The sequence below is a fragment of the Pelobates fuscus genome, chromosome 10 (assembly GCF_036172605.1).
Source record: "Pelobates fuscus isolate aPelFus1 chromosome 10, aPelFus1.pri, whole genome shotgun sequence".
Taxonomy (NCBI): Eukaryota; Metazoa; Chordata; class Amphibia; order Anura; family Pelobatidae; genus Pelobates; species Pelobates fuscus.
In genome coordinates, this window is record NC_086326.1 from 11,756,663 (window position 1) to 11,771,787 (window position 15,125).

The following is a 15,125-nucleotide window of genomic DNA, read 5'->3' on the forward strand; positions in this document are numbered from 1 at the left end:
TTTTATGGCCCCCACCCACCGCGCAGGGGTGGGGGCCGGGGGGGAGGACAGTAGGTCCCCCCTTATCCTTATTTACTGAATATTCCCCTGTATAACAATGTTTGGCATTTAGTGAATATTCCCTATTCTGCGCTGTGGAGGGACAGTCCCTATTCTGCTCTGTGTCAGTGTGTATCAGGGATCCTTAGGATAGGTGTCAATCCATATGTGCCAAGTGACCCTATGTAAGGGGAACAGTCCCTATTCTCTGCTCTGTGTCAGTGTGTATCAGGGTCTCTGAGGACAGGTGTCAATCCATATCTGCCAAGTGACCCTATGTAGGGGGAACAGTCCCTATTCTGCTCTGTGTCAGTGTGTATCAGGGTCTCTGAGGACAGGTGTCAATCCATATCTGCCAAGTGACCCTATGTAGGAGGGACAGTCCCTATTCTGCTCTGTGTCAGTGTGTATCAGGGATCCTTAGGATAGGTGTCAATCCATATGTGCCAACTGACCCTATGTAAAGGGAACAGTCCCTATTCTCTGCTCTGTGTCAGTGTGTATCAGGGTCTCTGAGGACAGGTGTCAATCCATATCTGCCAAGTGACCCTATGTAGGGGGAACAGTCCCTATTCTGCTCTGTGTCAGTGTGTATCAGGGATCCTTAGGATAGGTGTCAATCCATATCTGCCAAGTGACCCTATGTAAGGGGAACAGTCCCTATTCTCTGCTCTGTGTCAGTGTGTATCAGGGTCTCTGAGGACAGGTGTCAATCCATATCTGCCAAGTGACCCTATGTAGGGGGAACAGTCCCTATTCTGCTCTGTGTCAGTGTGTATCAGGGTCTCTGAGGACAGGTGTCAATCCATATCTGCCAAGTGACCCTATGTAGGGGGAAAGTCCCTATTCTGCTCTGTGTCAGTGTGTATCAGGGATCCTTAGGATAGGTGTCAATCCATCTCTGCCAAGTGACCCTATGTAGGGGGAACAGTCCCTATTCTGCTCTTTGTCAGTGTGTATCAGGGTCTCTGAGGACAGGTGTCAATCCATATCTGCCAAGTGACCCTATGTAGGGGGAAAGTCCCTATTCTGCTCTGTGTCAGTGTGTATCAGGGTCTCTGAGGACAGGTGTCAATCCATATCTGCCAAGTGACCCTATGTAGGGGGAAAGTCCCTATTCTGCTCTGTGTCAGTGTGTATCAGGGATCCTTAGGATAGGTGTCAATCAATATCTGCCAAGTGACCATATGTAGGGGGAACAGTCCCTATTCTGCTCTTTGTCAGTGTATATCATGATCTCTAAGGACAGGTGTAAATCCATATCTGCCAAGTGACCCTATGTAGGGGGAACAGTCCCTATTCTGCTCTGTGTCAGTGTGTATCAGGGTCTCTGAGGACAGGTGTCAATCCATATCTGCCAAGTGACCCTATGTAGGGGGAACAGTCCCTATTCTGCTCTGTGTCAGTGTGTATCAGGGTCTCTGAGGACAGGTGTCAATCCATATCTGCCAAGTGACCCTATGTAGGGGGAAAGTCCCTATTCTGCTCTGTGTCAGTGTGTATCAGGGATCCTTAGGATAGGTGTCAATCCATATCTGCCAAGTGACCCTATGTAAGGGGAACAGTCCCTATTCTCTGCTCTGTGTCAGTGTGTATCAGGGTCTCTGAGGACAGGTGTCAATCCATATCTGCCAAGTGACCCTATGTAGGGGGAACAGTCCCTATTCTGCTCTGTGTCAGTGTGTATCAGGGTCTCTGAGGACAGGTGTCAATCCATATCTGCCAAGTGACCCTATGTAGGGGGAAAGTCCCTATTCTGCTCTGTGTCAGTGTGTATCAGGGATCCTTAGGATAGGTGTCAATCCATCTCTGCCAAGTGACCCTATGTAGGGGGAACAGTCCCTATTCTGCTCTTTGTCAGTGTCTATCAGGGTCTCTGAGGACAGGTGTCAATCCATATCTGCCAAGTGACCCTATGTAGGGGGAAAGTCCCTATTCTGCTCTGTGTCAGTGTGTATCAGGGTCTCTGAGGACAGGTGTCAATCCATATCTGCCAAGTGACCCTATGTAGGGGGAAAGTCCCTATTCTGCTCTGTGTCAGTGTGTATCAGGGATCCTTAGGATAGGTGTCAATCAATATCTGCCAAGTGACCATATGTAGGGGGAACAGTCCCTATTCTGCTCTTTGTCAGTGTATATCATGATCTCTAAGGACAGGTGTAAATCCATATCTGCCAAGTGACCCTATGTAGGGGGAACAGTCCCTATTCTGCTCTGTGTCAGTGTGTATCAGGGTCTCTGAGGACAGGTGTCAATCCATATCTGCCAAGTGACCCTATGTAGGGGGAACAGTCCCTATTCTGCTCTGTGTCAGTGTGTATCAGGGTCTCTGAGGACAGGTGTCAATCCATATCTGCCAAGTGACCCTATGTAGGGGGAAAGTCCCTATTCTGCTCTGTGTCAGTGTGTATCAGGGATCCTTAGGATAGGTGTCAATCCATCTCTGCCAAGTGACCCTATGTAGGGGGAACAGTCCCTATTCTGCTCTTTGTCAGTGTGTATCAGGGTCTCTGAGGACAGGTGTCAATCCATATCTGCCAAGTGACCCTATGTAGGGGGAAAGTCCCTATTCTGCTCTGTGTCAGTGTGTATCAGGGTCTCTGAGGACAGGTGTCAATCCATATCTGCCAAGTGACCCTATGTAGGGGGAAAGTCCCTATTCTGCTCTGTGTCAGTGTGTATCAGGGATCCTTAGGATAGGTGTCAATCAATATCTGCCAAGTGACCATATGTAGGGGGAACAGTCCCTATTCTGCTCTTTGTCAGTGTATATCATGATCTCTAAGGACAGGTGTAAATCCATATCTGCCAAGTGACCCTATGTAGGGGGAACAGTCCCTATTCTGCTCTGTGTCAGTGTGTATCAGGGCCTCTGAGGACAGGTGTCAATCCATATCTGCCAAGTGACCCTATGTAGGGGGACAGTCCCTATTCTGCTCTGTGTCAGTGTGTATCAGGGATCCTTAGGATAGATGTCAATCCATATCTGCCAAGTGACCCTATGTAGCGGGAACAGTCCCTATTCTGCTCTGTGTCATTGTGTATCAGGGTCTCTGAAGACAGGTGTCAATCCAAATCTGCCAAGTGACCCTATGTAGGGGGAACAGTCCCTATTCTGCTCTGTGTCAGTGTGTATCAGGGACCCTTAGGATAGGTGTCAATCCATATCTGCCAAGTGACCCTATGTAGGGGGAACAGTCCCTATTCTGCTCTGTGTCAGTGTGTATCAGGGATCCTTAGGATAGGTGTCAATCCATATCTGCCAAGTGACCCTATGTAGGGGGAACAGTCCCTATTCTGCTCTGTGTCAGTGTGTATCATGGTCTCTGAGGACAGGTGTCAATCCATATGTCAAGGTGTCAATATGTCATATGTCAGGTGTCAATCCATATCCATTGTGATTTAGGACTGTTAGGTGATTTATGCCCTTTATGGATTAAAACCAGACTCTGCATCAACTGTGTAATTTTCCATGGTAGTTTTGCCATGGATCCCCCTCCGGCATGCCACAGTCCAGGTATTAGTCCCCTTGAAACAACTTTTCCATCACTATTGTGGCCAGAAAGAGTCCCTGTGGGTTTTAAAATTCGCCTGCCCATTGAAGTCTATGGCGGTTCGCCCAGTTCAACAGTTTTATGTTTGTGACATCACTAATATAGAACTAGAAAGTTATAGCACTGACATGAAAAGAGAAAAACCCTTAGATCAGAATGGGATTGTACTAGTGTCGGTCATCTGTAAACGCACGTGAGTCTCAAACTGCAGCTATTGGTAAACCAACAGCTTTTATACTAAGAAAAGAGGTAATCTTCCTCCACAGCTTGTAATCTCTGATACTAATGGATTCCTATAAAGGGATATGCATCACTTTGAGACAATTATTTAATTCAAAAGCTTTAGATTTTAGCAAGACAGTTGCTATACTCTGCAGGCTGAAAAGGCTGTTTTTTTTTTTTCTTCATATTTACCTGCTTTCCACACCTATTACAAGCAGGATACTGATCTAACCAGTGTCCTACTCCCAGGAGAGTTGGAAAAGTGCATTAGGCATGCTTCGCAAGTTTACTCATATGCTGCTGGAAGCTCTCTTTACCTTGAAACATCTGGCAAGGGGAGAAACAAAGGGGTATGATAACTGTGATTCAGTGCAGAGCAGGTACCAGTGTCAGGTTTCTCTTTCCTGCAGTTGCAGAATTATACCCGCTTTCTGTCATTAGTTGACTGGTATGAAATGGTGAAAATGGATAAGAGGGAAAGTGGGGGAAAGTGAGGCTAAAGAAACTCCTCTGAGAGCAATGTCAAACAATGCACCCCTACCAAGTTTATAGTATGTTTATAAATCTTTATTACATATACTGTGATACTTAATAACCTTTTTCTCACTCCCATGTTGTTCACATCACTAGAAAACAAACTATCATACACCATGGCATGCTCTGTTCCTGTAACTTATCTGCTGAGTGCTGGTGGAGAGTTTTTAAAAAATAGCCCTCCTACCCCCACCTCACAAAATTATAAAGTATTCCATTCACTATATGGTCAAACAAAAATGATGTCCAAATTCCTATTCCTTATGTTACTTGCCCTTGCAAATTATGTGGAGTCTAACCCTGGTCCCACAGCTAATTCTAGTCCTAATCTTACCACTAAAAAGGCCTCTCTTTTGTGCACTGCAACATCCGGAGATTACTCCCTAAACTGGATGCACAACAAGCATGGTGTTCCCATTTCAAAACAAAAATCATTGTGCTCTCAGCATCATGGTTAACTAAAATACCAGACTCCACCATTGCAATACAGGCTTATTCATGTTTTAGAAATGAAAGAAAAACTTGAACTACCCCTTCTGCCTTTGATTTCCTTTCTGGCACAATTGAGATCCCTTTCAGTAAAACTATCATTGTTGCTGGAATCTAATGTGTTGTCCCTAACAGTTTCAGTGACCACTGTCTAGTGTTCTGCAAACGCAAAATAAAGGCCACTAAATCCCCTCCCAAGATAATAATCACCAGGTCTTTCAAAAAATGTAATCTTGAATACTTTTCAAAGTTTCAGCTCATGTTTGGGGGATTGGAGAATTGCCTACACTCTGGGGATTGCTATATCACAATACTCCCCAGAGTAAGCTCTTGTAAGAGCTTGTTCTTGTTCCTGGTCCTGCTCTCTGGATTTAGGAGAGGTTCACCTACTGAAGTTGGAGCCCAGTCTTGGGTCCTGGGTGGGTGGAGGATGGCGAAACCCCAACCAAGCTAAGGCGGTTCGTGGGGTCTGCAGTGGTTATGGTGTCAGGTGGAGTGCTTGGAGTCCTCGGAAAGCACTAGGAGCATCCACCAGTGTTTCCATTACAGCAAGACACCAGTCAAAATCCCTAGGTTGGCTCATAAGTCCCTACCACAACTTCAAGAACAAGACCTTTTCGAAGGTTCTAACTCACACGGTCTACATATCGTGGACGAGTATCATGCTGGGGTACTCTGATGACAATCTGTCAGTCAATGACAATTGTACTAGTGTCGGTCATCTGTAAAGACACGTGAGTCTCAAACTGCAGCTACTAAGAAAAGAGGTCATGCATGTATTCAGATAGTTGAAGACCTGGACAGTGAGTGGAAATATCTCCCCTTGCACCACAGAGTGGGGAAACGTCAGGTCAATAAAGTAATGTTGTATTGTGGTAAGCCCAACTTTCTCAGCCTCCCCATACCCAGACTTGCTCAGACAAAATGCACCCGTCTCCCAGGTAGTGATAGAGTCTGGAGTGGTCAGGGAAATCTGAGTGTGACCCTCTGGTCTGCAATGGAACAGGAAAAATGGAAAATACATAAAAACATGATTTACAGAAGATTCATCAATTTATAAATCACTATAAATACTATCTCAACTACTACATATATTGAAGCAAACAATACATTATGGTTTTCATTTAAAAATTTTGAATATGTTTTTTTAAATTATATAATAACTTTGGATAAACTTTTAAAGTGATTTAATATTCTGAAAACCTATTTTAACTTTTTATATTGATGTATTTATAAAATGTTATTTAAAAAAATATATTTTAATACTTAAAAAAATAGCAAAAAATAGAAAATCATTTGAAAAGCTTCTAATACCTTTTGTAAGTGCAGCTTAGGCAAAAAGGTCCCATTTAATATGAATACCAGCAAATCTAAAAACAAAAAAGTAGCTGGCATAGAATATTTGTGTCTGAACCATTAAATATCAATTACGTTTGAATTAACTTTTTGGGCATTGCTTTTCAAAAATCAAACTAAGTAGAAAGCCAACTCTTGTACCGATCCTGAATACAATGTCAACAATATGCATTGATAACAGATTTTTATTGTTCACGTTTATTTTTGATTGATGGCTTTTACATTTAGATAAACGTAGAATTAATATTAATTATAATTAGGGATTATTCTAGTCTTAATGACAAAATAATCAAAATGTTATTAAAGACAGGAGGCGAATATTTGCTTTACTTTCTTTACTCAAACCTCCCAGCAATAGAGAAATGGTTAACAGTGCAAAGTAAAAATATACCAATCACAGTAAAGGTGTCTGTAACAAAGGGTAATGAAGCTTCTCCCACTTCCTCTTTCTTATTATGCAGCCGCACCAGTAGGAGACAATGAAGTAACTATAAACTGTGTCCTCAACCATGTAAGTCAGAAGGAAGAATGGCTGGATTTGAACCGGCATCCAGTGAAGTAACGTAGAGTTCACCCTAGAAGGGAAAAGAGAATCGTGAAAGTATAGTGTCTAGGAACTGTGGCAGACATAACATCAACCAATGTTTAAGGCTTTACCGAAGCGCTAGTAGAACCTGTGGCATTATCTACTGGGAATGCATATCATTACGTAGGCATCAGTTGGCATAAGTAACAATCTAACGGAGATGCACATCCCAACTGAAAACTGAGCTAAACATAAAAGTAGTGCTAGTTTAGCAGAGAGCTGTCATAAAATGTGAGATCCGAGTTGGAAGGCCAAGCTTCCAAAAACAAGAAAACCTGAGATACACTCCAGAATTGGGAATATCAAGGTGCTGGAGGAATGGTAAATCTAATACCAAACAGAAGTTTGCAGATCAAGGGATATCTGCCCACGGAGAGTCGTTGACAGGAGTGTGAGCTGTGGAGATAGCAGAGTGGAAAAGGTTTATGGTGTGGCATGACTTTCCCTAGTCAAAGAACGAAGATAAGAAATTTATGATGTTAACAATAGATGATGAAATGGGATCAATATCCCTTTCCACACACCAGCTTGTCCAAATATGCTAGGTGAGGTAGGCACGTAAAGTTCCAGGGGCCCAGGAGTCCCATAATAATCCTATAGCCATGTTTGAAAGTCCTGAGACATTACAGGATCCCTTGATACGGGCCTGGCCAGGAGTTGAAAGTCGTCCTGAAGGAGGAAAGGGTGAAACTACCCTGCAGGACCTTGGAGAAGGTCATAGGTCCAAGGAAGAATGAGAGGGAAGTCTACAGATAATTCCAATAGGTTGGGATACCAAGGCTGTGTCCACCATAGAGGGGTAATCAGAAGTATAGAGTTCGAGGAATCAGGGAGAAAGGAGGAAAGGCATACGCTTCTGAGTTCGACTAGCAGGCATCGACTGCTTGGCAGAACGGGTCTCGAAGCCAATTGAAGAAGGCCTCATTCTGGCAATTCAAGCAGGATGCAAAGAGGTCCAGATAGAGAGACCCGTGAGAAAGCTGAAGGAGATTGAAGATGTGAGGGTCCAATTGCCAATCGCTGGCGTCTCTCCAGTGGCGAGAGAATCAGTCTGCCAGTCTGGGCCTGGTAAATATTCCGCCTGAAGGGAGATGTTCCTAATCAGGCAAAACTGGTAAAGTTCCTTTGTTAGATCCGAGAGGAGTTTTGAGCAGGATATAACGGGCAGCAGAGACATTGTCCATCCTCAGAGACAGCAAACAATTGTATGCGTCCTTCGCGAAACTGCGGGCTGCGAGGGATCCCGCAATCAATTTGAGGAAGTTTATGTTTAATGTCCACTCAGAGGGCGTCCAGAGCCCTCCAGTGGAGAGATCCAAGCAAGTGGCACCCCATCCTGAGAGACTGGCATCCGATTCCTGGATGAAACATGATTGGAAGCTGAAAATTGCCCATCCATTCCATGCTTCCATATTGTAAAGCCACCAATCCAGTTCCAAGTGGACTCTGTCTGTTAACGAGATCAGTTGATCGTATGAAGTGGATCTGTGCAGGTAGAAGGCCTTGAGGCATTGCATTGCTCTGTAGTGTAATGGACCAGAAAAGATGACCTAAATGGATGCTGACAAGAAGCCGATGATCCTTGCTAGATCGCAAAGGTAGAGGGGAGCACATCAGTTTGCGAATGTCATTCTTTGTAGTCCTGATTTTAAAGGACATTAGTTGGAGGATAGCCTGAATGGAGTCTACTGAAAGCCCAGAAACTGTACAGTTTGTGAGGGAAGTAGGGCCAACTTTTCTAAATTTATTACAAACCCTAGGTTTTGAAGGAGAGGGGTTGTCATCTCCATGTGAAGTTGAAGGGTAAGAGGGTCCTGAGCCATAATCAGAATGTCGTCAAGGTATACAATGGATCTGATGCCCTGAGAGCAAAAAAGGGGCATAACCAGTTTAATCAGGTTAGTTCAGCTCACAGTGTAGATCTCGTGGTCTGCATGCCGCGCGGAGCGTTGCCACGATAACCTGTGGCAACGCTCTGACTGCCGCGGTTCTCGCGAGATCTACACTGTGAGCTGAACTACACTGTGAGCAGACCGCGAGATCTACACTGTGAGCTGCTGCACAGTTAAGTAAGAACTTTCTCCCGGCCCCCAACAGGACCACCGGGCTTGTAATGAGCCCGGCGGTTCTGGTCTGTATTATGGCAATGTAAGTTGCCATAATACAGACATTGACTCGAGTATAAGCCGTGGGGGGCTTTTTAAGCACAAAAAATGTGCCAAAATGTGCTTATACTCGAGTATATACGGTAGTCTCCTCCTTTACTGTGGTGATTCCCTTTATGTTTTTAATTGTTTCTATCATATCCCTCCTGTCTCGTCTTTCTTCCAAGCTATACATGTTAAGTTCCTTTAACCTTTTCTTGTAAATTTTATCCTGCAATCCATGAACCAGTTTAGTAGCCCTTCTCTGAACTCTCTCTAAAGTATCAATATCCTTCTGAAGATACTCCAGTACTGCGTACAATACTTCAAGTACTATACAACCAAGCATTCTGCTAGCATTTCCTGCTGCTATATTATATTGTCTGCCTACCTTTAGGTCATCAAAAATCATTACCCCTAAATTCCTTTCCTCCAGATCCTTCTGGAGATACGGTCTCCAGTACTGCGTACAATACTCCAAGTGAGGTCTTACTAGTGTTCTGTACAATGGTGCAATCTCTCTTTCTACTGCTAATACCTCTCCCAATACAAACATGTATTCTGCTAGCATTTCCTGTTGCTCTATTACATTGTCTGTCTACCTTTAAGTCATCTGCAATAATTACTCCTAAAAACCTTTCCTCAGATGTCGAGGTTAGTAGTGTATCAAATATTCTATACTTTGCCCTTGGGTTTTTACACCAAAGATGTATCATCTTGCACTTATCCACATTAAAGGTCAGTTCCCACAGCTCTGACTATTTTTCTAGTTTACCTAAATCATTTTCCATTTGGCTTATCCCTCCTGGAACATCAACCCTGTTACATATCTTAATATCATCAGCAAAAAGACATACCTTACCATCAATACCTCCTACAATATCACAAATAAAAATACTAAAGAGAATGGATCCAAGTACAGATCCCTGAGGTAACCCTCTGGTAACTAGACCTTGCTTGAATATACTCCATTGACTACAACACTCTGTTGCCTGTCACTCAGCCACTGCCTTACCCATTCAACAATATTGGGATCCAAACTTGCAGAATACAAAGATTGCAGTTTATTGATAAGCCTTATATGTGCAACAGTGTCAATAGCTTTACTGAAATCTAGGTAATCAATGTCTACTGCACATCCCTGATCTATTATTTTAGTTACCCAATCAAAAAAAATCAATAAGATTAGTTTGGCATGATCTCCCTGAAGTAAACCCATGTTGTCTATGATCTTGAAATCCATGTGATTTTAAATGTTCAACAATCTTCTCCTTTAGCATGGTTACCATTACTTTCCCAACTACTGAAGTAAGGCTTACTGGCCTATAGTTGCCCAATTCATCCCTATTACCTTTCTTGTGAATCGGTACAACATTTGCTAATTTCAAATCTTTTGGAAATACTCCTGTTAACAATCATTGGTTAAATAATCCAATAATGGTTCTGCTAGTACACCACTAAGCTCTTTTAATAACTTTGGCTGTATCCCATCAGGCCCCATCAACTTATTTGTGTTTACTTTTGACAGTTGAAATAGAATCTCTTCAGGGCGTGATGACGTAGAGGAGGGTGGAGGTACGCACGCATCCTGAGGCGGGGAGGCTGAGATCGGAATGGAGGAGGAACGTGGCGTCCTACAGACCCACACGAGGCACTGACTGAAGCGGAAAAATTGCAAAGGACAGGACGCAGAGAAAACGAAATTACACAGCTTATATGAAATGAAGATAAGCTAAGTACTTCCCTTTTACTATACAACTTTTTAAGCTGGGCTAGAGAGAACCGAGAGAGGAGAGAGTAAGAAGAAAAAAAAAAGAGAAAAAAAAAGGGGAGAAACAGCCATTGGAAAAATACTATAACCAAATTAAAATAAGACAAACGAAGTATTAAGTTATAAAGGGAAAAAGAGAATAAGGTAGTGAAAGGACTGAAAGGACTGATTTAAGGATAAAAAATAAAGAAAAAGAGAGAGTTAAAGGAATGCTAAGGAGGAGAGATAAGGGAAGTAAAGAAAAGTAAACTTTAAAAATAGGAAAAAAAAGCCATACCATAAAGGAAACTAATCAGACCTAATTGATTAAAATCAAACGACTTTTGGATATGAATTGCCTCTGATTAGAGGGAAAGTACTGGGGACAGAAAAGCAGAAAAAAAAAAAAGCAGAAAAAAAAGAAGATAGATAAACGGACCAAAGGCAGAAAGTGCTGGTGAATTGAAAAACAAAACAAAAGAAGGGAGAATTGTAAATATAATTAATATAAAAGAAGAATTAAACAACTAATGGAAATTAACAGTGGACCTGTGTTTAAAGGGAAAGTACTGTGAACATAAAAGCAGGTAAAAAGAAGACAAATTAAAGCACCAAAGTCAGAAAAACCTGGCAAATTGAACAGTAAAAAAAAACAAAAAAATAAAGGAGAACTGTAAATACAACTGTAAATATAATTTAACATAAAAGAAGAAAAAGAAGAAAAGAGGGGGAGAGGAAGGAAAAAGGAAAAAAAAAGAGAGAGAAAGACTTTGCATTCTGAAAAACTATAAATAAAGGAGAAGGAGAAGGGAAAAAAAAGGGAAAAAAAGATCATGGCAACCAAGTCATCAGGAAAAGCTGCCATTAAGAAAGCAGCAAAACAAGATCAACAAATAGAAAAAAAAAATCCCTCAAGTTTCTTTTCACCAGGGCACAAATCTACTGTAGAAAAAAATCCAGCCAAACAGAAAATTATATTACAGCAGATTTTATAAAACAATGTTTAGAAGAGCAGCTGGTGGCAATAACCGCAGAATTCAATAAAAATACAGCTGAAACAAAAAAACAGTTTCAGGAAATAATGGAAAAGCTAAAGCAAAGTGAAGAAAAAATCTCAGTTTTGGAATTTGAAAGCAGAGCATATAAAGAACAAAATGAGCAGCTGAATAATCAAATGAAACAAATAGAAGGAAAATTAGGAGATCTAGAAGATCGCTCAAGAAGAAACAATCTATCGGGAGATCTGAGATTAAGAAATGTGTGAGAAGCAGTTACACAAGATAAAATACCAGAATATCTTGATACCCTATGGGCAACATTTAATCTAGATTTGTCGACCCTAAATGCTAAAATGGAGAGATACTGTAATGGTAAATTAAGTAATTTCTTTATATTTATGAAGTTCTGAATTTCATAAACATGAAATAATACCACAAATAAAATAATAAAAGGTATACTGGTCAATCACATAAATATTAGTGAATATCTTGAATGAACAGACAAGAGGCAAAGTTTTGATGAACGTATAAACAAAACTTTACTGGGAATACAATTATCAAGCACACAAAAAAACAAATACTTTTAAAAAACACACACTGCTATAAACAATACATTCAGGTAAGAAATCTACTTAGCTCTATTCATGGAGATTCAGCAGCTTACACAGGATAATTGAATCAGCATAACACACAGAACAATGAGGTGAGTTCCTTGCCACATGTTAAATGGATTTACATGGGCACCTCTAAAGACACCTGGCTTCTTCCGACCCAGTCATGAAACTGCTCTCAGGTTTCTGGTAACCCCTTGAATAACCTCCCATCTAGTATCCGCCCACAGAGGTAACATAACCAATACCTAATGGTCATCTCTAGGAGGCGGATACTACATGTGGTCATTTGTGAAAGGAAGTGACTTAAGAATTCTCAATACCTTCCTAAAGCACATGTCTCATTGACTATGTGGCAGCCATCTTTATTCACTCAACGTCACAGTGCTCACTAGGCCACCTATAGGTCACTTCCTCCCTAAAGCACATGTCTCATTGACTATGCGCAGCCATCTTTATTCACTCGACGTCACAGTGCTCACTACACCCCCTATAGGTATCATACGTTATTGCACATGAATGGGAACACAATAATAGAACATTTATCATTGCCCATAACCAATACAATCCACCTGTTGATCCCATTACATGAGTAATAACTATAACTCATATATTTCCCGGATAGGTCTTACTTTCTTCATAGCTTGCTTTCCCACACATATAATCAAATTTACAAAAAAATTACTTTAAACCCTAAATTACCCAACCACCCAAAAGGTCCACTATCCGGTGGATTCTGGAGCTTCTTCCTGGTATCATTTATCTTTGAAATATCATGTGTTATTGCGCCAGAGTTATTGACAATATATGAGCAGCACTCTGTCCCTACCAACGCACAAACGCCTCCTTTGGCGGCCAAGACATAATCTAATGCCAGTCTATTTTGCAACACCACTGCTCTCATTTGTACCTGCTCTTGGGATAGTTTGTTAATAGCATCCACGGTTGCATCTAAAGCTTCATCCACTAGCTTTTTTAAAGCTTCTATTCGAGTTAATGACCAATATACTCCCCAGCCGGGAAATACAATTCCAGAATTAGCTTCATGTTCTCCGATAAATGAACTCCACCGTTTATTTCTAATCATGCCATCTGGAAAGCTATTTCTATGCCTTATGGCGGGGATGATTGATCCAATGTAACATTCTCCTTCCCATTGACTAGGTAACCATCTATAGGCCCAATTACCACACAGAAAATACACACCTCTGGGAAGGACACTGTAACTATTATCTGGGGCCCCACTAAAACAAGTGTCCAGGAGTATAGAAATAAAGGGAAAGCTCAGTCTTTTTATTGCACCATGAGAGGTCATACTTATTACTCTCACCACTGGGCTGGCGTCTTTGACAGTCATTGCCCAATGTTGTTCATTACCATAGCCCTTTACCCAGGCAGATGTACAGTTAGAATATCCCATTTTAGTGGCATTGCCTCCGTTGTTATGTGAACTGATACAAATAGCACCTTCCTGGGGGCGGTTTATAATATGCAATCTATCCAATGATTGTGGCTTTCCTTCTTCTCGGTACCAGCCGAATCCTGTATTATTATATTGTTTTAACTCCTCCAATGTCCATGGAACACCAACATATGGGTAACTGCTCTCCTCGCTGAATGATATGGCCCCACAAATCCAGCAATCCGTGCTGTTTGACACTCTCGAATAACTTGCTAATAGATTCAGGTATGAGTTGGAGGACCAGGGATCCGACTTGTCTATATAGGCACCAATCTGTTGGAAGGAAAGAAAATAGGGTGAGTACCTCCACTTAGTAATACAACTTTAGTGTCACCAGGTCCATTGGACAGTATTTCTCCCTTCTGTTTGACCTGCTCACCTGCTCGTGGTAGCACCCATACTTTGGAACCTGTCTGTAAGGTATTGCTTTCCTCCCATGTCACTAATACTTTCCGTGGGATCCAAATGGATACCACGCCTAATACAGTGTGTGAGAAAATCTGGCCTGGACACCCCCTGGTCAATGGGATTTCCCACAAATCTGATAACACATTTACCATCCCTGTGGTCAACCATTTATCATCTCTTAGCTCCTCTGTTAGGGCGAAGGTCACTTCAGTCCCTTCTGGTAATATCCCACCCATGGGAAGTATGTATGTCATCCATTCATCACCCTGTACAATCTCAACTAGGTTCTGGCTGACCACTTTAAATTTGTTCTTCCCCACCTGTTGGGGGAAAGATCCCTTGAACCTTAATCGAACTGACACAGTTGGTGTCCCTACCTGTCCAGTCAATCTTTCATATGGTGAAAACTGTCCTATTGGTCTACTATTTAGTATCATAACTGCCTGCGTGATCACCCGGTCCCACCCCCTCAATGTCCTACTTGGGGATAGCTTCCGAATCTGTTCTTTTAAAAGCCCATTGCACCTTTCAATCAACCCCGAAGCTTGAGGATGATAGGGGATGTGGAAGATCCACTTAATCCCTGAGTCATTTGCCCACTGCTGTACGAGCTGTCCAGTGAAGTGGGTTCCATTGTCTGTCTGAATCTCAGATGGCAGTCCATAAGCAATCACAAGAGTCTGTAGCATCTGAAGTGTTGAGGCCTGGTTTGCATGTTTGCAGGGTAATACTTTCAGAATTCCGGAAAAGGTGTCTACAGCAGTACAACAATACATCAGCCCCCCTCTTCCTTTAGGCATGGGACCAATGTAGTCCATCTGCCAGATCTGTCCTGCTATTGTTCCTTTATTTAAATGTCCACGGGCTTGCTTCGTGAGGGGCCATTTCTTCACCTCGTTGCAGGTCTCGCATACTTCTTGAGCTTGGACAATCATCTGGAGAGTTATTGGTAGTCCTCGGGCTCGCGCCCAC